Here is a 27,874-nt window from a genome sequence, read left to right on the forward strand (position 1 = left end):
GATGGAAACAAGAAAAATCCCCATAGAACCCCATCCTCTGACATAGTGAGAAGGAGAAAGGACATGGACAATATATTTAAGTAGCTGGACTTCTACTATTATCCCCTTTTCCTGATCAGAGTCAAACCACTGGACCAACTTCAAGCAGTAGTTAACTATATAACTATATGTTACAGAAAGAAGTACCATGAAAGATGACTTTTCCTTGGTCTTATCCATGATTACTCTTTATGAGTTGGGTCACTCATCGCATGAGCCCCAAGAATAATAAAGAGAAGTTACATTAGTAAGGTTACATCTTGAATGATTTCTGCAGGACCATCATCAGAGTGGGTGACTTTCACAGTTCACCTTACATACTTCCTCTTCAAGTTTTCTATTTCTTTCTGACTCCAAAGTATGGAGCTGAGGCATTTGTTTCTATCTCTCTTCTGGCAAAGTCTATCTGAATGGGAAACAACAATTAATCAACATTTATATAAAATATAATTTGATAACTAATTTCTAAGTTCCTAAGTTCCAGGCACTTGGCTAAGCCCTGGGGAGACAAAAAAAGGCAAAAGACAGTCCCTGCCCTTATGCAATTTGCTTTCAACGCCGACTAGTGTTTGGGGATTTTCCTTTTTAAAAAAAAATAACAGTATAGTTTTGTCATTCATTTTTAGTAAATTGAAATTATCTAGTTACATGCATGTGGAAAATGTAGAATACTAGAAACACACTTTTAGTACTGGAAATTTGTTGCTGTTTATAAGTTATGTTATACATCTTTTTGTTTGTTTGTTTTTTCCACCAGAGGCAGCTGGTATGAGGTAAATAGAGTGTTAGGCCTGAAGTCAGGAAGACCTGAGTTCAAATTTGACGTCAGACACTTAATAGTTATGTGACCCTGGGGAAGTCACTTAACTTCCATCTACCTCAGCTTCCTCAACTATAAAATAGGGATAATAATAGTACCTATTTTACAAGGTTGTTGTGTAGATCAAATGAGATATTTTTAAAAGCATTTAAGCACAGTACCTAACATACATGATAGGATGCTATATAAATGCTTATTCCTGCTTATTCCTTCCCCCTTTCCCTAATTATCATCTCCATTTTCTACTTCTATAAATTTAACTGTAATTTTATTCTTTTGTAGTTATACATTGGCAATGAAACTCAAAATACCTGCCAGGTCTGTGTATATAAACCTTAAGCAACTATATAATACAGGCAATGAAACTAGTTAGTGTGTTGCTATGGAGACCACGAAATAGAAAGATCTCTGATCTTACCTTTGGACGACTATAGCCTGTTCAGTATGTTATTCCTTGCCTATTAATGGATCTAGAACTCTGTTAGTTAAATTGAACTAGTAAGGTAATGCCGCTCAATATTAATCACAGTCATTTTAAAATTGTGGTGTCAATGTATCAGGAAAATTTCAAATAGGATTTCATTGTTTATTGGCCTTGACTCTCATGGTTGTGTAGAAACAGGCTTTCTTATTCCGTGATAATGTGGTACATGCAAAGCCAATTGTACTTTCTCTCGTTTGAATCATTCTGACTCTAATAAGACCCTATATCATGTTATGGTTGAAATATACCCTTTTGCAAAATAGCAAACAAAAAAATCTACCAATGTAACATAGTCAGAATCCTATTATACTATTTTTATTAATTTTTAATATTAATTTGTATTAATTTTTTGTTATACTCATTATAATCATGTGTTCAAAACATGACTGAGGAAACATAGTACACTACACTTATTTTACAAAGTAGGTGTCTAATACCTAATGTAAGAAAGGGGTTTAATTGTATCTCAATTTTCATTGTGTGTGCATATAACAATACAAATGTGTGTGTGTGTGTGTGTACATATGTCCTGTCCCTTCTGCTGCTCTTTGTTTCTGTAAGGGAAAGGTGAATTGTAGGAGAGTGAATTGAGCAAGGAGAGAGACCACTGGAGGGTGGAGGAAGATGGGGAGAAGAGTTTTTGATATCAAAAGCTTTGTGTGTGTGTGTATGTGTGTGTGTGTGTGTGTGCACTTCCACACACACATGCATTCAGTCTCCCAGAGCAGATAGAATTCTGAGTTTAGAGTCTGAAACACCCAGGTTCTAATCCCATTTCTGATCCTTATTGACTGTATTTTCCTGGGTAAGTCATTGTACCGTCAGAGTACATACAACAGAAGCTCCCAATAATGAAATTACTGATTCTCGCTATTATGTGTTATCATTATATATTATTAAATTTTGTGAATATAATTTTCATCATCTTTCTAAAGATTCCTCAATGATTTTTAATCTATGTCTCCCATTCTTTTTCCTTAAGGATTTTCAGTGAAGGGAGTTGTGGGAGGGAGGGGAAAAATAATCAGAAGTAGGCATGGGATGCAAATATCATACAAGCATTTCTTTTCTTGTAATAGGGTCAGTGGAGAGGCCCTTTTCCCATGGAAAGCTGTTTAGTTTTCACTTATCAAAGGGCAAGAATTTATTTTTTCTTTCTTGGAGACCTAGAATTTAAATCTAAATCAAAGTATCACAGATTTTGAGGTGGAACCTTGGGAGTAATTTAGTCCAGCCCTCTCACTTTGCAGATGAGAAAATGAAGGTTTAGAGAAATCACACTGTGACTTGTCCAAGGAGGTCACAGTGGTGACTCTTAGAGCTGGGTACTGAAACTAGGCCCTCTGACTTCAAGTCCAAAAAGTTATCCACTATTCAAAACTGATGGATGAAAACAAATCTCAATAATTAATGTTGTCTAATTTACTCTTTATTCACTAGATTGACAGAATATCTACAGAACAAATGGTGGTCCTGCTTTATGTATTGATACAACATTATTTGGAAACTCTAGGTACATAACTTTAGAGCTGAAAAAGTGGGCGGGTCCAAATCACACATTTTACAGACAAGGAAAATGAGGTCCAAAGAGGATAATTGATTTGCAAGGTACTAAATCTCAATGATAGCATTGGAACTGGCTATCTGATTCCACATGCAATGCACTTTCCACTTCAGCATACATCTTATCAAGCATGCAAACTGAAGACAATTGCACAATTAATAGAAAACAGTAACCTTTATGTTCACACTTTAAAAATCAGATTTCAGTGGACAACAATTTAATTTCATTTTTCTGATTCATTGGTATTTTCCTAGTTATTTAATCACCCTGTTTTTTTGCTGAGAAGGCAAGTAAAAGAAATTGGAGTCTCCTCTGGGTTAAAAACTTTTGTTATTGTTCTTCCTGGTTGAAATCAGAGTTATTATAGTTGGGGGGGGGGGTGTGAGGGGGCTAAGAGTTGCATAATGTAACCGTTGCAACAACTCGGCTGTCCACTACCCCCAGGACAATAAATTCCTTGTTTCTATAGTGCCCAAATCTTTCCCTACTCCCATCCCCTCCCCTAGGTCAGCGTTAGACTACTAACGGAAAAGTTGGAAAAAAAAAACTAGAGAGATAAGCCTTGTTTGGCTTATTCCTAGGGCAGTGGTGTGCGTGTGTGTGTGTGTGTGTGTGTGTGTGTTTGAGAGACAGAGAGGTAGAGAGACGGAAAGAAACAGAGACACTGAGGAAAAGACAGAGAAGGGGAGAATGAAAGGAGGAGAGTGAGGTGAGAGAGTAAGAGAGGGAGAACGGGAGAGAAAGACCTTCTGTCAGCAATCTCAACAAGCGTACCAGGAGGGGGAGACTCAATCTTGCTTATTACCAGCTGCGGTAACTCCAAGCCGACCGAGGTGGGGAAAGGAGAAAAAGGAGGAGGAAAGAGAGAGAGAGAAACAGAGGAGGAAAGAGAAAGAGGGAGCAAGGAAACTCCTTTACCCACAAAGTTTCGCTTTTCCATGAAGGTTACTGGGAAAGAGAAAAAGAGATCGCCCAAGGTAGCTAGCACCTGAGCAGGGTCCGGGGCTAGCTCTGCCCTTCTGTACCGCAGCAGTGCCTACCTCTGCAGAGCTGTGGGCCCCAAAGGAAAGAGAACTAAGAGGGGAACGTGCATAAGGAGTGTTGGACAGTGCACCTCCCCGGCCCTCTGGAACATACTCACACACACACACACACTCACACACACACACTCACACACTCACACACACACACTCTCACATACTCACACACTCACACACACACACTCTCACACACTCACACACTCACACACACACACACACACACACACACACAGGCGCACCCTCGGGCACGCGGAACCCGATGCCGGGGTGAGTCACGGGCAGGTCAGGACCGCATGTGGAAAGGGGCGGAGGGAGCCCTAGCACCAACGATTTGCCTTCGGGAGCTTCCACAGCGCAGCGGACACCAGGCACCTAGGAGGGGAGGAGCGCTTGCTGGCTCGCTCTGTGCCAAGGCTGCCAGGTGACCCGGGAGGGCCGTTCACCTCCTCTCTCTCCGTACCCCCCTCCCCTCCGCAACGCCCGGAGCGCCTTTGTGTCCAGATGCAGCGGAGACCAGCTTGACTGAGGAATCCAGATGCGGGACGACAGCTGAACAGCTGCGAAAGCAGGCGGGGGGGAGGGGACAGGGCGAACGCCTGCGGGTGGTCTTTCACCCCCTGAGCTGCTTCTCGGTGCGGACGCTGGCACCTCCAGGTAAAGACTTGAACCTCTCTTCCAAAATAAACCCCCGCCCCAGCCCCTTCTCTTTGTTTGTGAGACAGGAGTGGTGGGTGAATTGGGTAAAGGACAGAAATCGCTAGAGGAGGGTGGAGGGGAAGAAGAGTTTTTTGTTGTTAAAAGCTAAAGTTGTATGGTTAGAATGAAGGTAAAAACAAAAATTGTTCTTTTACCATTTTGGGGAGAGGGGTGATAATCCCCTGGATGATTCCCTGATTGACTCAGGAGTAGATCTTGTGCCTAGGCGTGGGGAGAGAGGTCAGTGAAGTGTGTGTATGTATGTAAATGTATACCACCTCTATAGATAAGTTTCTGTTGGTGATCTGACTCAGCCTTTACAAAGGGATGCAGTCACTCTGACCCCCCAGGCAATGCTGGGAAGATCTGGGCAAAGCTGACTCCTTCCTTAATCAAAACTATGATTTGATAGTCTTTGAAAGGGCAGGTGCATGTGTACACCTTTCTGTGTGGATCCTAATTGTCCATTTCTTTACAGCAGACCACACTTGTGCCAATTAGCGCCAATTAGTAAGTCTTCACTCTCCAGTCATACCTTATGTCATTGCTTAGAATATGCAAAAAAGAAATTGCTTATAGCTGGCATTCAGGCAACTGTTGCTGATATTGGTAGAGAGATGTTTACTGTTCCAATAATTGACAGGTACTTTGTGCATCTTACAAATGAAAGTAATTCTACTGAGCACCTCTACAGCACAGAAATCTATATCAAGGAAGGTTTCATACACCATACCTTTTAGGTTAAAAAAAATCCACTTACTAATATGACAGTTGGATACTGTTCCCATAATCCTGCATGAAGTTATGCTAGTGTATCTTACCTTCCATGTTTGAAGGAGCACTCTGGCAAAATGAAATACTGTCAACTGTTAAGCAAAATAATCAGGATCCATTAATTGCCAAGATATGATGGGCAATGAATATGAGGTAATAGTAAAAACTGACAATGCAAAGAATATATTGAACTCTAGATTACTCTCCCTAGTTTTAAGAAATGATCACATTTTAAACATTGCATTGAGGGCTTACTTTTTAGTTTCTATCATCCAGACACATGCACATTGCCATGCAAATGGATTCAATAAAACATAATTTTCCTTTACAGCAAAACTGTTAAAGCTGACTAATGATTTTTTTCTGCAGCACGATTATCTAAAAATGATGTACATCATGTTTTTCTGTGCTACTGGAACATGAATTGTGCTCTTATGTAAACAGTGTAAGTGGTGCCTGGATTATTTACAGATATTTAGCCTTCCCCTTTTTATCTCAAAGCTTATTGAATTTTATCTAAGCACAGAAACTTCCATAGTCAGATCTAGTAGAGAACTGAAGAGCATTTGTATTCTGATTCTGTGTTTTTATTCTTAATTACTTTGCAGTGTTTTTATGAGCTATGCTTTTTAATTGTGGGATGACAATTCAAGACCCTTTATACCATTCATTAAAACTATTCGCAGTACCTAAAATGTATCTGATCTTTTCTAAAACATACAGGTGCTTAGGATAATATTCTGTTCAAAACTAAAATGCAACAGATTTGTTGTTAACCTAAATTTCTTTTACTTCTGACAGTTGGAGTCTGCTACATGCAGTTTATGTTCCATAGAAAACCTGCTTTTTAGAGGACTTGATTTGTTCCTTTAAGTAACATCATAGGGGTACATCTGTATTAGATGTGCATACCTTCAGCAACATTGGTGGGTTTATCTGAGTGATCAAAAGGGTCCAAAACAAGTAGACCATGTCAGAATAAATGTTCATAGCTAATGTTCAGGGACTATTTATTCCCCAGAAGAAAAGATGCCACCTTGCTAAGGCATAAAATTGAAAGGGGAAAGAATTGAAAGGGGCCATCCTGTTATTTCTTTTTATGTCTGTCACTTCTTCTATTAGTTTTATTGATATATAATCCTATATCTCCTTTTACTTAAGAAAGCCTAGGATCAAAAAGCTATGGAAAATTACTCCTATTAGTTGCAAGTGAGATCCATTTTAAAATGGCAATGTTTTTTGGTAGAAAGACTAAATATCATACTCAAATCAGTGTTATTTTCTCCAGTGTTATTTTCCCATTTTTTCTTTCAAAGCAAAACTGAATAACTCAGAAAGAGCAGTTCCTTTAAGAAGAAAAGTATTGGCTTGAGGGTGGTCTTTGTAGCCTAACTGAAACCTACTAGTAGTCACAGAGCTTGAAAAGAGTAAACTTTTTAAATATTGTTTATTCTAGTTTCATTCTTTCGATTTAGCACCATTTATTTATCACCCATCTCTCTACACATCTTCATCTCAGGCCCTCTGGTTTGTCAAAGATTCTGCCAGGTCCAACAGTTTCATTTTTTTCTTCCAGTTTCTTCTCTGTTGACCTCAGGTTTGGAAGACACTGCCTGTCCCTTCGTTCATCAGAACTAACTAACCTCTTCCAGAATCTTCTCCATTTTTTTTCTTTTTTAGCACTGCCTTCATGTAACAGTGCATTTTCATACCTGCTTTTCCTAGGTTTCCAGCTGTTTCTTTGTAAAGGGAAAGAAACTAAATCTAGGAATCCCCAGGTCAAGGAACTTTGTACCTTAGTGAATTAGCCATCTTTTCAGTGGCTTTCTCTGTGACAGGGCAGAGTGTCATCTGCTGGTTTAGGAAGGTAATAATAGCAGCAAATGAATAATAAAGGTTACTATTAACTAATGTTTTGACTTCCACTTACTTCTCTAGTTAACCCCAATCTGTGGCAGAGTGGATTGCATGCATCTAAATCCCTAGCCAGTCACACTCTTGTATAGTTTTATTTAGCAAACATTTGTTGAGCACAGTGTGTGCCAGATAGCATACTAGACTGGCAGGGGGAGGGAATCTAAAAGATAAAGTTCTTATCCTTAGCAATCTTTTAATCTAGTTATAATAGTAAATAACAGACTATAGAATTCAAATTCTAGTTCTATAAATATATATATATACACACACACATATATATACATATATATATATATATATAAAATACCCATGCAGTGATAGACAGTAGAGGTGATAGTAAACATAGATAAGACAGACACAATACCTGCCCTCAGGGGGCTTACAGATCAGTAGGAGGATATGACCTGGCTAGTAAAAGGATATGACACATATACAAATAACTATAATGTAAAAATAGAATGGCTTGGGAACAATTGCAAATTGCCTTGGGAACAATTGCAAATTGCAAAATGAAAAAAATCTTGTCTATGAATGCTCAGTGTAGACAAGCATTTAGAGTAATCCTAAGTGCAAGAAAAAAAAGAGGGGTGGGATATTTTTTAAATGTAAGTAAATAATTTAACATATAAAAAATAGGATTAGGGACTGACCCTTTGATTTCACTAATAAAGGGAATTCCTATATGAGGAAAAACTCTATACCCGAACAATTTGGCACCTTCTCTGCAATTTATAGGCATAGAGAACTAAGACACTAAGTGATTTGTGCATAGTCAGATACCTAGTATGGATCAGAGGTGGGATTTGGACCCAGATGTTCTTAGTTTTGAGACCAGTTCTCTGTCTCTACTATGACATACTGCCAAATATAGAGACATAATGAGAGAGGTACTTGATCTGTGATTTCACTGATGTAGGGAACTAACAGTACTTAATACAGTATAATAGATTTGGAATATAAGAAAGGAAGTAAACAAGCCTTTAATAAAGTGCTATGTGCTAAGCACTTTATAAATATTATCTCATTTGTAGTTCACAACAACCCTGAAAGATAGGTGGCATTTTTATCTCCGTTTTACAGTGGAGGAAACTAAGGCAGAAAGAGGTTAAGTGACTTGCTCAGAGTCATACAGCTGATAAGCATCTGAGGCAGGATTTGAACTCAGGTCTTCCTGACTCCAGGCCCAGTGCTCTATCTACCTAGATGTCTTAGACACTTACTTCCTCTGCAAGGAATGTCAGAGGTCATCTAGTCCAACCCACTGTTTTTACAGATAAGGAAATTGAAACCCAGAGAGAAGTTGCTCAAGGCCACACAGGTAATAAGTGACACAAAGGCACAGAACCAGGTCTTCTGATTCCTAGTCCAATGATCTGTTTACCATATCATGCTGCCAGTAGCTCTACATTTTGGCATGTTTGATCTCTCCCTTCTCTGAACTAGTCTAAGTGAACTAACTGTGTGAACCATGTCACTTGTATTTTTATGTTGTCACCTGACGCCCTGCAGTATACTGGGGTTGGTTTTTGGTTTGATTTTTATTTTTTTTGGTACATGTCTCATTTCCCAGACTGGAAACTCCATGAGGGCAGAGACTGACATTTTTCTTTCTATATTCTTTAGCACCTTGCATAGAGGCTTGCACATTGCAAGCACTTACTAAATATTTGTTTAATTGAATAGGATCGTGATGAACTAGGAAACTTCATTTGGAAAAAAATAAGAGATAAATCAGAATATACTGTATATCTTTCTAATCAATCAATAAACAATCAATTAAGTGAGATAATTTTGTAAATCTCTTAGCACGGTGACTAGCTCATAGTAGGATCTTAATAAATTCTTGTTTCCTTTCCTACACTCCCTCTCCCATGTCTAAAAATAAGGTGAGTGATTTAAATGAATGATTTCCTCGTGAAAGATCCTAGATTATCACTTGGAAGTAAAAAAACTGATCTACTCATCAGTACTTTTCAATATTGTTTCATGCTATTTCACCTTTAAGTTTTTAATTTTAACATTCTTAGCCTCACTACAATTGCTATTCTTGGCAGCTGGATGGTACAGTGGATAGTGCTGGCCTGTAATCTAGAAGACTTGAGTTCAATTCCAATCTTACTAGCAATGTGACCTTGGACAAGTCACCTAAACTCTGTCTACTCTTTTTTCTCAACTGCAAAATGGGGATAAAAATAGCACCTACCTCCTAAGTTACTGTGTGGATCAAATGAGATAATATGTGTAAAGTGCTTAGCACAGTACCTGGCACATAGTAAGCTTGTTCCCTTTTCCTTTCCTCCCTTCTTCAGCATTTCAATGGATCTACAATGTCCTTAATGAGAATAATCCCTCCCCGGGTGAAATCCATCCCTACCTCCTTATCCTGCACAACTCTTGGTCCATGTCCTCACATGAATTTACACCCAGTGCTCTGGAGACATTACTAGATTTTTTTAACTTGGTGCTATTCCGAAGGAGGATGTTTCACAAGTTGTATAACTGATAAAAAGGCAATTTTATAATAACTACACTTAGCCATAAGTTCATGTGATGTAAATGTATATCAAGAGAGAAAGCGCAGCATAGTAGATGGACTGCTGACCCCCTGGAGTCAGGGAAACCTGGATTTCTGCCCATTTCTTGCACATAAGTTTTCTTCTCAGTGTCCCCAGGAAACTATCTAAGACTATAAGCTGCAGAACAGTAACTGATCTGCATTGACTGAGGGAGTTTCCTCAGTGAAAGTTTCCTACACTGATGAAATCATGAGCCCAGAAAAATATTGAAAAGGATCATAAGATTAAGACTAGAAGTCATCTAGTGAACCTCCCTCATTTTACGGAAAAGGAAACTGATGTTCAGAGGGATTAAGTGACTTGCCCTAGGTCAGCCACCCAGCTACTAAGTGGTAAGGATAAGGAAAACCAGAACACAGGTCTTCTGATCTCAGCTCAGTATGCTTTCTTCTGTATCACACTATCTCTCAAAGAACATCAATAAAGGTGATAAGTTTTGGCCTTTTCTATTTGGAGATGGATTTAGATCTGTGGACTAGCTAATAATGAAAGGCTGAAAAGGGCATATCCAATCCCTTGAGTATCACCCACTTCTCTCACATCCAGTATCTGTAGCACAGCTGGCCAGAAGACAGCTTTGTATGTGGAGAGCTTTCCGCTCCCATTATCAGTTTAGGAGCCGTCAGTAATTTTGTGCTCTATCATTGTATCAGAAACCCGAAACTCAGATATCTCTTTAGTTGTGTTTTACAGTTTCATTAATACATCCCAGTTGTTACTGGTTACAATAAAGGTATACAGTAAAACCTCACTATAATTGGTTTTTGAGGGGCTAAATAGAGCATTTTTATAAGCAATAAAAGGTCTAATTGAAAGAAAATCATGTGTATGGACTTTTCAGCAGAGCTTAAAAGTGAGAAAGCATTGTGAGCTGACAAAATATATTTTTATAATAATACATAAACAGGAATGTGTCATTTGTCATTAATGATTGTGAAAACTTAAAAAAACATGTATTGTGTAAGCTTCTGGGGTTTTTTTAATCTTCATTTACTGTAACACTATGACTATTTGCTATAAAATATATAACTTATATATGTATGTGTATATATAATATATGTATGTGTGTGTGTATATATCTTAGTGCTCATATCACTAAAGAAACTAAAAAAAGTATCCCTAGGAAAATCATGTTTCAGATGGTATATACTATTGTCCTATAATATTGAAACATTCTCTCTCTGCTCCTTGGCACATTGTATAGTCAGAACACTATAGATTAGGTGGGAGTTGGGGTATCTGTGGTTTAGGAATGAGATCAAGGATTCCTATAGTCATTTAGTCCCATATTGAAAATCAGGGTTATAGCAGTGGAGTAGGCTTACTTTTGCCTGAGGCACACTCACACTCAGCTTTTGGATTGTGAAAGAAGTGAACAAAAATCCTCTGGCTACACTTCCAAAGGCCCCAAACCACCAGAGTCACTATTCCATTCTCATAATGTTTAGTCTCTTCATAACCCAAAGAGAAATCCCAGCTAAGTGAGATTTGAGCCTTATCATTAATATTTTTTTGTCTTATAAATCAGACAGCTTATGGTACTGACCATACCTAAAGGGAGTGCTAATATTTAGGACCATTCTCCCATTGTCCACCATATTAACCATTTTCTTTTCTTTTTTTGATCTGTTGCTTCATTTTCTTAAAAAAAAAAAACCTACTGCCTCTTTTTCCTCTTATTTTCTTCCACTTGTTTTCTTCCACTTTTCCCCCCTTCTCTTCTGTCTAGACCAGTTAGTAGGGCCCCGAGGGGATTGCTTAACCAAATAGCATCTAGGGCTAAAGTGCTTGCTGTCTTCTCTAAGATGTATTCTAATCAGTATCTAACAGTGTTTTAGCTTAACCATTTAAAAACAATCATAGACTCACTGACGTTTAAAAAAAAAAGAAAAGAAAAGTTATTCTGCAGTATTTCACCCCTGGGAGACATTTTCTTGACTACCCAAATATATACGCTCATGTGCCTCATATCAATTTCAAGTTCCACGCACTTCTCTTAATATGTAACCTTTTTATTTTTTTCTCAAATTGAAGCAATTATTTAAGGTATCAGAAGTGTCTAACTCTGTTCTATGTTTATGTCTAGTTTTTATATTCCAAGTTCTCATATTTGGGGGGAATCCTCCTTTTTGAAACATTTCCCTAACTTTAAAAAGCTATCTGAAATCCTCCCAAGTAGTTATTCTTGTCTGAAATTCAAGACTTCCATTGCCTTGCTTGTTTCAAGTGTCTTTAAATAAGTCAAATCAGTGTGGCAATCTATTTTCCAAGGAATAAAAAAGCGCACAGGTTGTGTGCTAACTTGTTTCCTTTAGTCTTAAAAAATCTTCAAAATGTTCAGGCTAGCTGCCTTCAGGAAGACCATTGTGTTGGAGAGGAAGATTATGTACTGTATTTCTTCCTACCATTTTAAATGCAAATAAATAATATATCATGAAGCACTGTGAATATTAATATCAGAGACCTCTTCCTGTTTTGAAAATGAACTTACTCCCTCTGATAGTCAATGTTTAAGAAAGCACCCAGGAACCAAGGTCAAAACTAAAAGCAGGTGATTGAGGGGGAAAAAAAAGACTTTTTAGTCATTCCCCCCCCCCACAAAAAACAACTTTAAGGAAGTAATTTTTTTAAAATAATTAATAGTACATTAAAAGACTAGGGACTTTCTGAAAAGTTTTACTTTTCACCAGTCAGAGGTAAACTGGTTTGTTTTGTAGCAGATAGGTTGCACCCTTCTGTTCCTAATCAGAAGGGAAAGGGAAACCCAGCCAAGCTTTGGGTCCATAAGACAACTCAAACTATCTTTAAAAACATGTTTTGGCTTTGCTGGGCCCCAACATGTGTTTTGGCCAGCACTTTAGCTCTTCAGTTTTAAACCTAGGGGTCTTTTAAGGGAAATTTAATCCATGTGTTTCTGATGTACTTAAACCTAAATCATTACCCATAAACTGTATGTCTTTCTAAAAGCTTTGATGTCCAAGAAATCTTTGAAACCATTTAAAGACTGGGTTTTTTTGTTTGTTCATTTCTCAAAATAAGAAGTTGCTTATTGTACGGGTTCTGTAAACAGGATTGCTGAAAAGTTTGAATTGTATCTGAAATCATGCAACTAAATGATTATCAGATAGGTTCTTTCCTTGGCAGAATAGATTTTCCTCTGAGTGCTAATGAGTTTTTCTGATGTGACAGGAAAAAAAAAATCTAAGTATTTTTAAAGGCTTTGTTTCTCAATGGCATTCAATTATAATCATCTCTCCTCTTCCCCCCCCTCCATTTATTTTGTGCCAGGGAAATATTTTTACATAACACTGAGTTTTGCTGTGGCTTGTTATGTGTGTGTAGTATGTATGTATGTATGTATGTATGCATGTATATGTATGTATGTATATGCATATGTATATAAAACCATTGTCATATAAGACCTATGTCTACACATTTGTCAATCTACTTTTCCAAAGTGCTTCCTGTTAATGTCAGTATTACAAAATAGCATAAAAGTTCATCCACAATGTCTTGGCATGAGTTCTCTGAATCAATGACCTGATTTGACAAATTTCAAAAATAGGCCATACAACTTAATTCATGACATTTATAGAAATTCATGCTTTGCTATGTAGCTACTTTCTTACAAAAAGCAGTACTGAGAATAGTAAGGGATTTCAAAAGCAATTTGACTAAATCTGCAAATATTAATTTGCTTTCCAAAAATTCATTTGCCTTCTCTATCTTCCCCATTATCTTCCCTGCCTTCATCCTACCACCCCAGTTCACCCCTCCCCACCACTTTAACATTCTGACTGATGGAAAACTAGGAACCAGAAAAGGACAGGTTGTATGAGCTGGGATCTTTAACAAGTTCTAACAGGCTTAGAAGTTGGGATATAATTGTAAACTGCTGTAATGTGTAGGGTTTTTTGTGTTCTACAATAATAGTGGTCTTGCTTTTTAGCTCTAAATTACATGATGACACATCTTTGAACTCTATTGTGTGAAGAAAAACACCTTCTTACTGAAGCTAGATTTCCTGTTTGTGCATGTGTCTTTTCTGGTAACTGAACTTCCCATATGAATACTGCATAAAAATTTAAGGAGAGTTTAAGAGGACATGAGTAGTTTATTTCTCAGTCAACAAAGTCCTTTTTTTCTTAATGAAATAAAGTTTCATTTAAAAGAAGCAGTGATGACATATGGGGAGTAATACTTGTTGATGCCATATTAAATCTGGGGTTCCCAATTTCCACACTGATTTTGATGTCAGACAACCTTGCACTTTCAAAACTGTGTTCTATTGTTGCCAAATATGTTATTCTTTGTGGGGGGGGGGGAGAGGAAAAGCTTCTGAATTATCGTTGCCTAAAAATAGGCATTCTCTATATTTAAATGCTTAAAATGAATATTCTTTAGTGTGCATATCTTCACTAAAGCATTTATCCAACATTTGATTATACACAACACTACATTAGGTATTTGCATATCTTATTTTAGCTACTAGTTTGAAAATTTTTGCTGAATTTATGTTAGTATTCCTCACTTAAGTGGTTAACCAGGGCTACTTTAGTAACCACATACATGTATACATTTTCTGTTTGGGTTGGTTCCTTTTTTGTGTATTTATTTTGTTTTTTAAGGCCATCAGGATTAAGTGATTTGCTCAGGGTCACAGACCTAGTAAGTGTCTGAGGTTACATATGAAGTCAGGTCCTCCTGACTCTAGGGCCAGTATTCTATCCACTGCACCATCTACCTGCACCCAGGTGAGTATTTTTAATAAATATTTACATAAGAACTAAAAAGCATTTCAATTAAATTAAGAGTTCTTATAGCTTGACAAACAAGAACTCACATTTCTCTTTACAAGGCAAAATTGAAGAAACCTCATGAAAGTTAAATAATTATTTTACAATTGTCCTTATCACAACAGCAAAAGGTATTTTAAAAATAACTTGTGTGTATCTAACTCTTTAAGGTTTACAAACAGCTCACCTCACAACCCTGTGAGATAGGTAGTAGAAGTATTATTATGCTAATTTTTACAGCTGAGAAAACTTTACTCATGGTCGTACAGCTAGAATTAAAATTGCAGAGAGCAGAAACAGCAGTAAAAACCTAAGGAGACTACAGCATATTATCAGTGATAACTTGTACATAAGAGGCAGACTAAAAGATGTCATCTAGGAAATGTATGATGAGAAAAGGAGGTAGGCTAGTCAAATGCTACATTTGTACTCAGTTAATAGTAAACGATTTGGAGAATGATCTTCAGCAAAATTGCCATATCCTCTGCATAGGATTTATGAGAAGGCTAAAACAAGAACCAAGCAAGACAAGAAGGTGTGTATGGATTAGGATATGTATCAATAGAGAATGTACGCATATCAACCCATTAACCCATCAATAGTAATCCAGATCTCCTTGTGCCTTATTCCTCTCCAGTCCTGTTCTGTATCTCCATCATGATCTCTAGTAATTCCATTGCTCAGAATTCTTCCAGCATGTCAGCCCTAGTCAGGCTGCACTTCCTTTTCCTGCTCTTGAACCTTTATTTAACCAGTTCAATTTTATGTCACCATCTGCTGTCAAATTCCTTGCTCCCTTGTCCTGTCACTACCTATGCCTTGCCAAATGTCATTTCTGGCTTATTCCCATGATCTACATTCATAGCTTTTACTCATGGTGCTACTAAACAGTATTGAAAGTACAACCTTGCTGACTGGAACCACTACAGATCTCTGGTATCTAATCTTCTTTGGGTACTCAGCACTGTAAGGACTTTTATACTTCCATGAAGATTCTATGTTGAACTCCCCACAGTGGTTCTTCCAAACCCCACCTCTCCCCAACCTCCCACACCATTCCTTCCAGCCTCTCTTCTGGCCAAGGACCTCAATTCATACTTTACTGAGATAATAGAGGTCACTTGCCTTGAGCTCCCTCTTTTCCCCTACTATACTTCTCAAAGCTCCTTGATATCATCCCTGTTTCTTTGCTTCTTTACTCCAGTATGTGATAAAAGACAACCCTTCTCAACAAGTCCCATCCCTTTATTTGTGCCCTTGGTACCATCCTTTCCTGTCTCTTTCAGCAGATTTGCCCCATAATTATCTCTCTCTAATATTCAATCTCTTATTTACTATCATCTCCTTTCTTATTATTACAAACATGTCCATGTCTTCCCCCATCCTTATAGTACCTTCATTTGACTCTACCATCCCCTCAAGCTCTCATCCAACATTGCTCCTCCCTTTCACAGCTCAGAACACAGAAAAAGCTATTCATACTTATTGCCTCCACTTCCTCACCTTCTGATCTCATCACTCATTTTAAATTTAAATTTAATAAAAAACAAAACAATTTAAATTTCTCTTTACACATTTACCAATGGCCAAATCCAATGACTTGTTTCATAGCCATATCCTCCTTGGCCTCTCTTCAGTGTTTGATGAGATTATAAAACATCTTTTCCTACTGGATATTCACTCCTCCCTGGGTTTTCATAACACTCTCTCCACTTTTCCTCTTACCTCTCTGGTTATTCCTCAGTATCCACTGAAACAACATCATCATGTACCACCCCCCTAAGTTAGAGGTATACCACAAATATCTCTCTTGGATCATCTTCTTCCTTTCTTACCTTTCTCTCCCTCCTCTCCCCCAATTATCAGTTTCTGTAGGTTCAGTTTTCATATCTGTACACATAGTCCCCATATCTGCTTAAACAGCATGAGCAGGCATAGTGGTGCCCTACTGTAATCACTGCTACTAGAGAGGATCATGCTTTCAAATCTGTTGAGCTCATGAGTTCTGAGCCCAAATTAACTAAGGCAATCATGCAACCACACTAAGTTTGGTTAATATGGTTAGCCCTTACGAATGTCAGACCACTAAGTATCTAATGAGAGGTGAACCAGCCCAGGTAAGAAATAGAGCAAAAAAGTTCCCATGATGACCAGAATGGGGACTGTGTCCTTTGGTAGCAGCCCCTATACTTCAAACTGAGTTACATAGGAAAACCCAGCCTTTAGTGCATGCATGTGCATGTGTGCAAACATACACACACATACTAATAAAAATGAAATTTTAAAAAATAAACATTTCTAGAATCTCTCCTGTACTGCATCACCAACTGCCTGTAAGACATTTCCCAATGGATATACCACAGGAATCTCAAAATAAACACATTCAAAACAAAATTCATTATCTTTCTCTAAAAATAAACCACAAACACCTCTCTTCCTAATTTCTCCATTTTTTAGATATTACCATCCTCTTAGTAAGCCAGGTTCAGAACTCAAACTTACCACCAACTTTTCACTCTCTCTTCCATCCCCTCTCTAGTCAATTGTCAAACCTTATGAATTCTGTCTCTATAACATTTTTCTCATTTATTCCTTTCTTTTCATTTGCTTACTTGGTATATATTTTGTATTCAATTTTCTGTGTACATGTTGCCTCTCTAAAAAGGATTTAAACTCCCTGATGAATAGAGGCCATTTCATTTTGTCTTTACATCTCAAGCAGCTAGCAAAGTACCTAGCACATAATGACTACTGAATTGATGAATCATATACATGAGATGTAATATAGTATTACTGGAAAGATCATTAGATTTGGAATCAGAGAATCTGGGTTCAAATCTCAATCACTTTGGACAAATCACTTAACTTCTTTGTCCCTGAATTCCCCACTCTATAAAATGAGAGGGTTGGACTTGACCTCTTAAGTTCCCTTCTAGCCCTAATATTGGCATATATTCATATATATATATGAAATTGAAGTAGAAATCTGATTATTTGGTTAATTTAAGCAATGCAGACAAATGTAATCCATGAAGGTCTCAGGTGGACCCTTTGGCTGAAAGATGAGATTGAGCTGTTTATTATTTGTATAAATATCAAAGGTAGAAATTAAAATAAGTTATATTTAATGAAATGCAAAACCAAAGGATGAGTACAGACAAAGCTTATAGCTGAGTAGAAACCAAATATCATAGACTATATACAAGTTTAGTTTCTGTAATGCTAAAATTAAAATTCTTTTAAATTTCACTTTTAATTAGTTTATTTGGAACTAGGTACATCACACTGTATGAACTCTTTTGATCTTCCAACAATGAACAAATATATATTTATATGTATATGTTTACATATATTTATATGTCTACATTTACATATATATTTCTGTAAGTCACATCAGAAAAGTACAAATAAAACCCCAATTTTATTAAAGACAATGAAAGGTGACAGCACTTGAAACCATCATATTTTATTAATATTAATCAATTACCTTGTGAGTGTTAACTTCTAAATGAATTACTGGACTTGCTGTTCAATACTCAAGTTCCTTTACAACTCCTAAAGAATGAGCTTTTATTTTCACTATTCTATAACTATTATATGCATATTGCTTCTCTGGCAACTCAAGACTACAGATTTTCTCAAAACTCAGAAAATGGCATCTGTTTATATATGTTTTGTTTTTCAAAAGTCAATTCCCCACAGATGTCCATATAATAACTAAAATTACATAGTGTAAAGATTTTAGGAAAAAATACATACTGTGTATTCAATTTAAAACAAAGTAAAATGATAAAATTCTAGTGTTATTGCTACTGTGGAGGCCAACTGAAATGACAAATATGAAGATTGTGAAGAATAATTTTAGGGTTCATCATTGCTTAAGCCTTTTGATGATGAGTATTTTGATGATGACTAACCTTGCTGCCTATTTAGACATTCTCCTTGGGCAGTGTACACAAAGACAAGTATTGTATCAGAGAGAATTTTATTCTTGTTTGTATTACTTGTTTCAACTTACATAGTCTCCTTGACAGCAAACAGGCTTAAATGTACCAATACAAATAAAAAAGGAATAACTGATTGAAAATTTTTTTAAAGATCAACTTTATTTTTTCACTAAATTGACCACGTCTGATGTTGGCTTTCAGCCTTTTGGACTAATAGGGTTTAAAAAATTCAGAGTGCTTACTGAGTTCTATCTATCCATGTGTATGTATATGTGTGTTAAATATTAATATATATGTATGTATGCCTGTGTACCTGTATGTGTATTCGTGTATATATGTATAAATAGATTGTTTATATACACAAATGTGTATATTATACATGTATGTATACAATAATCATGGCATAGTGGATAAAAAGGTACCCACACAGACAAGGAGGACTGGGTTCTTTCCTGTGGTGTGACTGTGTGGCCCTGCGCAAGTCAATTCACCTCTCATTGCTCTGGGCAATTCCTTGAAACTATGTGTTACAGAGACACTGCCAGCATGCATTAGTAGAGGGAGCTTCCATATCTGGCAATTTACTATACCAATGAAATCATCAGTCCAGTCCCTATTCCTTATCCTTTTGATATGAACCCATAATGATCCCAATTTTATTTGTGTAGAGAATTGCTAGTTCATTAACTCCCTCCATTAATTCAGATCAGTAGCTCCTCTTGACTTTCTTAAAAAGTTGTCTATAGAAATTAAAAGATTAACTGACTTACCCATGACCATACAGGTAGGACCTGAGTTCAGTTCTTTCTGAAGCCAAGTTCAATCTTCTATGCCATAACACCATGATGCCTCTCAGACCTTAGATATTATAGTTATTTTTCTATCACGTTTCTGCTTGGTACATGTGTTCATCATCCATGGAAAGTTCTATTTAATCCTTTACTCACTGAAGACATAGTAATTTGGTAATTTTATATACATATATGTATGTTTGTGTGTAAACACATACATACATGCACAGACATACACATTATGTATGTGTATGCATTGCTTTTTTCCAACAATTCTTAAAACCATATTATATTATCTAAGAACTCTGAATTCAAAAAGTAAATATGTCCATTTCCTCTCAAAGTATTGTAACTGTTTTAGATGATGATTGTAGGAATGCATATTTGTGCATATATAATTAACTGCCAAAATTATTTGTTAACCATTAAATGATAAATAAAATTCATTCCAGAGAAAAAGATTCTGTTCGATGACTTTGAAGATATTATATTGACTTCAAAGAAAGATGGAGAAACTGATACTAGAATTCAAAATGAACTATCTTAGCTACTAACAAAAATAATTTTGTGGGTAATTATTCTCTTAATGTGGGCACTTGGAGGGACAGCTCCAATTTTTGTCTGGTTTTCCTTGACAACATCTCATACTTAGGAAAATTTCTGTGGGATGGATAGGGGGGAGCCAGGTTTCTCTATGCCATAAGGATGATCACTCTAGGGAAAAGAGAGAACAGTTTCACCAGCATGGCATCATAATTTGTTTTATGGATGTGGAAGGATTTTTGAACCCTTAGGAGAATACGTGATTCATCAGATAATAATGTGCCAGCTTCCTTCCTATTGTGCCTCCTTTAAGTGGTTTAAAACTATGCCTGTATAATTCAGTTGTGCTGAATTCTAAACATTTATGTTTGAATAAACTGAAAGCAGTTGTTGCAGTTATCTTGTCTTACAAATATAGAATGGGAATATTCACATTTGAATTGTAGATATATGCAAAAACATGTTAATTAGAATGTCCCAGAGTACAGAGGGGGGACTCTTGTTCTTATGTGCAAAATTAGTATTCAAGAAAATTGCATGCATTGGGCTAAGATATAAGGAAGACATTTTGATCCTATAATATTTATAGCTTTTTAGCACTTTCTCAACAGTGATAGTCAGCCTTTATAATTTCCAGCACAATAGAAGATTTCTCTTTGAACTACAAGTTATTAATAGAGCTAAATCATCCACAATTCAGTGTGTTTTCTGAATAGGATTCCATGATATCTAGAATGATTTTTTAAGTGCTTACTAGACACTGTTGCCTAGAAATGGCATGTTTCTCCAACCATTCTTAGAAAGGCAATGATAGTTGTGAACAATGTATGAGTTGTAGAAGACTAGTTTAAGAATACTGGAGTCCTATTCTTCAGGTCACCTTTGCACTCTTCATCTCACTGTTTAGCACTGACATGTATCACATACCACAGCTAAACAATGTGAGATTGGGATTTTTATCATGTCAGAAGTTTAGCCTCCTTTAGACTTTCAAGTATTTAGAAAGAGGGGAGAGATGGTCTGTGCAATAAAGGATATAGGAAGAAGGCTATAGAAGAGGGCTGTATTGATCTCTCTCAAAGAAAAATTTGTATAAAAACTCAGAAACCTAATTTAGAGCTGCCCATGGAGACCTACTGACTGATCATATTAAATAAAACACATGCTAATTAGGTATGTGTCAATTTTAACTTACTTGGTTCTTTAGTGAGTCTTCTACATTTAAGTGTCCTCAGTAACTTTATTTGTATAATAAAAGATCCCAGTTAATTTAGGAACACCCTTTCTTTGTCAGACTTTGTGATTCAATAAAAAGATGCCATGTATAATAAATCTTTTTCCTTTAGTTATGTATATTTTCCCTTGCTTTTTAGAACAAAGAGAATTTCTTATCCTAATTCTTGTGTGAATAAATTGGGTCTCCTCATAATATTTGAAACTACCTGAAGGGACCATACTACTAACACTGGTGATTACTTTAAGGATATTCTGTAATAAAGAAGGATGCTATAAATACACAGTAATGAAAGCAAGACAGCAGCATGAATTTCTTTCCAACAAACATATATAACTGAATCCTTAAATTTAAAAAAAATTAGAAGAAGAACCTTAAGCTTCTGGGCACATAAACTGTGAACAGGTTTTCCCCTAGTCCATCTGATTTGCTCCCTTTATGGAATCATATTTGTAAATAAGCTTTTGTTCCCTTTATTTTTTTCCCCTCCATTTGCTGACACATGCCCAGTAGGGGGAAGGTACATATTTTGGTTTTGTTGAGAGGTCAACCAGATTAGATATGGTAGGTAGTGGTTCCTTATTTGTTTTTCTTCTCTACTAAGGAAGGCTAGAGAGAGGGCTATTGTCCTGGAGAACAACATAAGAGGGACGTGGAGAACCTGGAGAGCTTTCAAAGTAAAACCACAAGATTAGTAAAGATATAGAAAATATGAACTATGAGGAAGCTTTTAAAAAAGAGTTATGTAATCAAGAGTAAAAAGAGCTGAAGTGTCACTTAATGATCTTCAAGTTTTTAAAGGGTTATTATGCAGAGATAGTGAGTAGGCTTTATTCTTGTTAAAGTAAATGGACTTACACTCCAACGTGGGAATTTGCATTTGTCACAAAGAAGAATTTTCTGCTTTTGTTTTTTTTTTGGAGGGGCAATTGGGGTTAAGTGACTTGCCCAAGGTCACATGGCTAGTTTTTGTGTTAAGTATCTGAGGCCAGATTTGAACCCAGGTTCTCCTGATTCCAGGGCTGGTGTTCTATTCACTATGTCACCTAACCACCCCAAAGAAGAATTTTCTAATAGAGATTTTAAATACTGATCAGTATAGATGTACAGGTAAGGTTGGTGGACTCTCTTCTGGAAAGACTAACAGCAGACTTGACTGTCAGATGTTTAAGATGGTTTGAGCATAGGCAGTCTGAAAGGTTGAATGGGCCAAATGAACTTTCAAAGTGACCTCTAAATCTATGATTCTATTCTCATAAATCCAACATAAATCTTTTTATTTTCTAAAACTAGTTTCTGGATACCTTAAAAATTATTTTTATTTGTTGTATTTTCTTAAAAGAATCAAAGACTCTAAAAGCTAGGAGGGGCCTTAAAATCTATCCAATCCAACCCAAACCTGAACAACATACCTGTCCTCAGGGGTGGAGAGGGAAGAAGCCGAGCTAACTTACCGTGTTTCCCCGATAATAAGACCTATCCCGAAAATAAGCCCTCCCCTTACTGTGCAAGATTCCTCTAAAATAAGCCCTCCCCCGAAAATAAGCCCTATTGAGATTGCTACTGTAGTGAAGGTGATCCCCTGCACTACACGCTACATTACGGTACCCTCTGTATGCACCGTCCCCTCCCCCCCCGGGTAAATGCACACCGCACTCCGAGCTGCATCCAATCAGAGCTGCAGCAGTGAGCGCGTCATCCTGTTCTTAATTGAATTCATTATTGAATAAAGGTACATTTTTTTGTTCACATTTACCTGTTTATTAAAATTGCTATCAATGTTCATTAAAATAAGCCCTCCCCTGAAAATAAGCCCTCTGGTGTTTTTCTGTCCAAAAAAATTAATAAGACAGTGTCTTATTATTGGGGAAACACGGTAATCCCTATTCTACTTGGTGGACCTTCAAATACTTGAAGACAGTTATGAAATCTCTCATAATCTTTTCTTTCCTAAGATAAACATCCCCCAGCTTATTCAACAATTCCATCATAATTTCCCTCAATTGAACATTCTTCAGCTTATCAATGAAATTCCTCAAATATGACACCAAGAACTGAATAAAATACTCCAGATGCAGTCTGACCAGGATAGAGAATAATGGCATATAAAGGCTAGATGACCACTTAACGTGCATTGTGGAGGGATTGCAAAATCATAGATTCAGAGTTCAATGGGACCTTAAAGGCCACTGAATCTTGAGTTCTCATTTTATAGATAAGGAAACTGACACACCAAGAGTTTAAGAGCACACAAGTACTAAGTGTCAAAAGTAGGATTTGAACCCAGGTTTTCTTGACTCCAAATACAGCATTCTGTCTACTATATCACACTGCCTCTGTCTAGTCCTGGACAATATGCCTTGCTTAATGTAACCTAGGTTTATATTTGCTTTTTTGGCTTCCACAGTGTAGTGTTGACTCAGATCAAGTTTGAAACCCACTAAACCCCCTCAACTCTTTTTAAGATGAGCCTATTTAGCCATGGCTTCCCTATCTAGTGCTTGTCAAATTAGGTTTTTGAACCCAAATATAAAAGTTTTACATTTATCCTTATTAAATCTGACTCAACATTCTAACTGATTAAGATCCTTTGGGGTCCTAACTTTCCCATCCATTATAATTACTATCCCTCTTGGCTTTGACATCAACGCAGCTATCAAATTTCTGGGATGATACACTAAGAACTCTCCTTACAAGGTGACATTGAACCATTATGAACTACTCTTTAGGTCTAGTACAGAATACACACACACGCACACACACACACACCCCAGTATAGTCAACCTATCAAAAAAAAAAAAAAGGAGGGGCGGCCAGGTAGCACAGCAAGTAAGAGCACCGGCTCCAGTGTTGAGAACACCTGGAGATCAAATCCCGGGCTCAGACGCTTAGCACCCACCCAGAAACACCTGGCTGTGTAACCTTGAGCAAGTTACTTAACCCCAATTGCTTTAAAAAATTTAAAAAATAAAATAAAGGAAATGTGGTTATTCTGACATGACTTAATGAAACCATGATGGTTCTTTGTGGTTATTGCTTTCCTTTTCTACATATTCAATAACTATCCCTAGAATTTTGCTAAGAATAAAAGTCAAGTTTATTGACCTACAGTTTGCCAACTTCAACTTCTCTTTATGGAAAATCAGGACATTTGCCTCTATGGTCCCACAATTCTGTGCCTGTTCTCTATGCTCTTTCTCAGTGACTCTACAGTCATAACTGCTAACTCTTTCAATATGCTGCAATGTCATTTTTCTGGTTAATTGAGGCTCTCAGTGGTTTTGAACCACTTAATGACATTATCTATGTTCCATTATATTTTTATTTATTTTTTAAATTATTTCCCAATTACATTTTCATTTGGTTTGAGCCACATCTGGTTGCAGGATGCCATTATAGGCCCTGGGCCATGTGTTTGACATCTCTCATCTGATTCACCAAGGGTAGCTAGTGGCTCTTTTATTATCTTCCTACTTATCTCAAGGATCAAGTCTCTATAGGCCATTCTTGTTCTGTCCTTTATAATCTAAAGATCATTCCCCTTGGCAAAGAATACAGAGACAAAATAAAAATGGAGCAACTCTGTCTTCTGTCCATAGTATCCATCTAGTCCACCCTAAGCAGCAAGCCTATCCTTCCTTTAATTCTCCTTTTGTCCCCAATATAACTTGAAAAAAACATTTTTGTTGTGTTTCAATGTCCTCACCAGTCTCAACAATTCTGTGCTTTAGCACCCCTGATAATATTTTTACAGGATTCACTTTTGGCCTTGCTTCCATCTTCTCTGTATGCCTTTTTAAAAAGTTAAGTTGATCAGTGAGTTCCCTCTGCATTCACTTCAGGCTCTTTGGACACTTCTCTTTTGCCTCCCTAGTGGAATTGTTTCATATTTTCAGAATTTCATTCTGGAGAATTTCCTACAATTCTATAGTATTTTAGGTCATGGGATCCTTTCTCTTTGGAATCTGCACTCATCAAATCTAAGGTGTTTGTCAGGCTGTTCCCTGATTTCTTCTCTTTTTCTGTCTCAGATTCCAAGAGAGAGAGTAGTCATATCTCTTCCCCATGGTTTCCCCATCATTTCCACCCCAGCAACCATTTCCTCTTCGTTTGTAAGAATTCTATTCAGAAGCTTCTTTCCCTAGTTCTGTCTCACAAGGTGATTACATCAGCTCCTATCTGTTCAGCTATTAACTCCATGCAAATGATTACCTGATCGACATATCCAAACCAAGTCTCTCTCCTAAACAAGTCTACTTCAGTAACAGCCTGTTGCAAATTTTGTACTGGATGTCCTAAAGGAATCTCCAGGTCATATTATATTTCCCTCAAATCCCCTCCTCTTCTGAACTTATTTATTATTGTTGAGAGTTTCACAGACCTTTCAGTCTCCCAGGTTCACAACCCCAGCATCATTATCAACTTCTCTCTCTCTCAATTCACACATCCAATCAGTTGCCAAATCTTGTAATTTCTTTCTCTATAAAGCATCTTATATGTATCCTATTCTCTCTACTCACTCAACAAGCCCCCCTATTCAATCAACTCCAAAGGTCTCTTAATAGCTCTATAATCAAATATAAACTCCTCTGTTTGGTGCTTAAAGATTTTCACAATCTGGTCTCTTCCTCTCCAGCTTCGACAAGCATTGATCCCATCCAGGCATTAGTGTTCTATGGTTCAGCCACACTAATTCATCTGTGTTCTTCACATGCATTCTCCTATTTCTTTGCATTTGTTCACACTGTCCACAGCATCTGAAGTAATCTTCCTCCAAATCTCCAGCTTCTTTTAAGACACAACTCAAGTATCACTTCCTGCAGGAAGTCCTTCTTCCTCCTATCCCACCCTCCAGCTTCCCTTCTAATAATATCTTCCATCTATATCTGTGTGCATCTTGTATGTTCTTATGGATATACACGTTTTCCCTCCCATTAGAATGTAAGTTCCTTGGGGGCAGGACTGGGGTTGGGGATTTTTTTGTTTGTTTCTTTGTACCGCCAGTGTTAAGCACAGTGCCTGGTACCTGGTAAATGCTTTATTAGGACTTGTTGATTATTGATTATGTTACCTAAATATTGAAAATCCTGGAATTTTTCACAAGAGGGATTAATAAGCAATTTCAGTATTCTCCTTGACTCCTACATTACATCTATATATGCAAAATGAAGTGGAAACTTAGAGTAGCTATCTAGCTAAGCAATCACTTTTTCTTAAACTACATGAATATTTTAGGAGAAGATATTTTTTCTGGTCTTAATTATCCAGATAATTATATCATCTTTTTGCTTTGCATTTGTAACTGCAGACTTTTTTTATTTCTATTTGACCTTTCTCCAATCACAAGGATGGACAAATGAAGAAATATCAATGATTTGCCTCATTACAGGAAGCACTCAGCTCCATGAGATTATAGATCCATGGGCTATTGGAGCATACCTTTAAAATATGAATGTTTCCAGACAAATGCAAAGAGAATATAAGGAAAATCCAAGAATTATGCATTTCCCCCCATAAGAAAAGCAATTCTAAGAAAAAACAGTCTGAGATTATAAAAATACAAAAAATTCACTTTATAGAATTCATCTGGGTGGCTAGGTGGCGCAGTGAGTAAAGCACTGGCCCCAGAGTCAGGAGGTCCTGAGTTCGGTTCCAGCCTCAGACTCTTAACACCCACACAAAAAAACTAGCTGTGTAACCTTGGGCAAGTTACTTAACCCCAACTGCCCTCCAAAAAAAATTCATCTTATATTAAGGGTTATATAATTGTCTTATCTTTCCATGCTACTACTTGCTGGGCTTTTTATATCAGTACTCTACTCTATCTAGAAACTGCAGGTTCACTGCCTAGCAGGGAAAAGCTTGTCTGCTTTCTTATAGACTCTAACAATGCTACTGTCTACTCTGAATTTCAGTTGTCCCCTTTTAAACTGTGCTAAGTATGTATGTGTGTATATACACACACACATATATACATATGCATACATATATAAAGATATGTTTGTGTGTATATGCTTCCTCTAATGAGGCAGATCATTATTATCTCCTTATGCCTGCCCATCTTTTGTGCTCCTGGTCTGTTTTCTGAAAGATTGAATAGAACTAAAATTTCTATGACTACAAATACAAAGTGAAGGACTTCGACATATACATGTGTATATATGTATTTACACACATGCCACATATGTCCTATTGATGCAGTTAGGTGGCAGTGGATAGAGTGCCAGACCTGGAATCAGGAAGATCTGAATTTGAATCCTGCCTCAAACACTTACTAGCTGTATGACTCTGAGGAAGTCACTAAACCTTTCTTAGAGTCAGTTGTCTCATCTGCAAAATAAGGTTTTACTTTTAATACTTTGAAATCACAGATCGAGTCCCTATTTCTATAATATACATCCCATAGTTTTAAAGGGGGCAGATGAAATTCAAAGCAAAGACATGCACATAGATGATAGTATTGATAGTGATGGTGTCTTTGAAGAATCAGACACATCACTGGGATCTGAGCTTCTAGCCCAATAAATGAATGAACAGAAGAGGTAGATGGAGGACTTGCATAACTGAGGTTAATGGAACATAAGTCTAGTTAACACAACCAGACCATACAGAAAGTCAGTTAATGGAAACAGTTATGCTGTGCACCAGAAGTT

At 37.0% G+C, this 27,874-nt stretch overlaps 1 protein-coding gene across 1 annotated transcript in view; it reads left to right on the forward strand.

The window, feature by feature from the left end:
* Positions 1-3,568: 3,568 nt before the first annotated feature.
* The window catches only part of MET (MET proto-oncogene, receptor tyrosine kinase), a 168,079-nt gene continuing 143,773 nt past the window's right edge, over positions 3,569-27,874 (forward strand). The window contains exon 1 of the mRNA XM_069107079.1: positions 3,569-4,601. The gene's annotated coding sequence lies outside the window, so the exon portion shown is untranslated. The remainder of the gene's footprint in view (positions 4,602-27,874) is intronic.

This window comes from Petaurus breviceps, unplaced genomic scaffold, assembly GCF_028583685.1.
Source record: "Petaurus breviceps papuanus isolate PSGF00001 unplaced genomic scaffold, PetGlider_PUasm1.0 84, whole genome shotgun sequence".
NCBI lineage: Eukaryota > Metazoa > Chordata > Mammalia > Diprotodontia > Petauridae > Petaurus > Petaurus breviceps.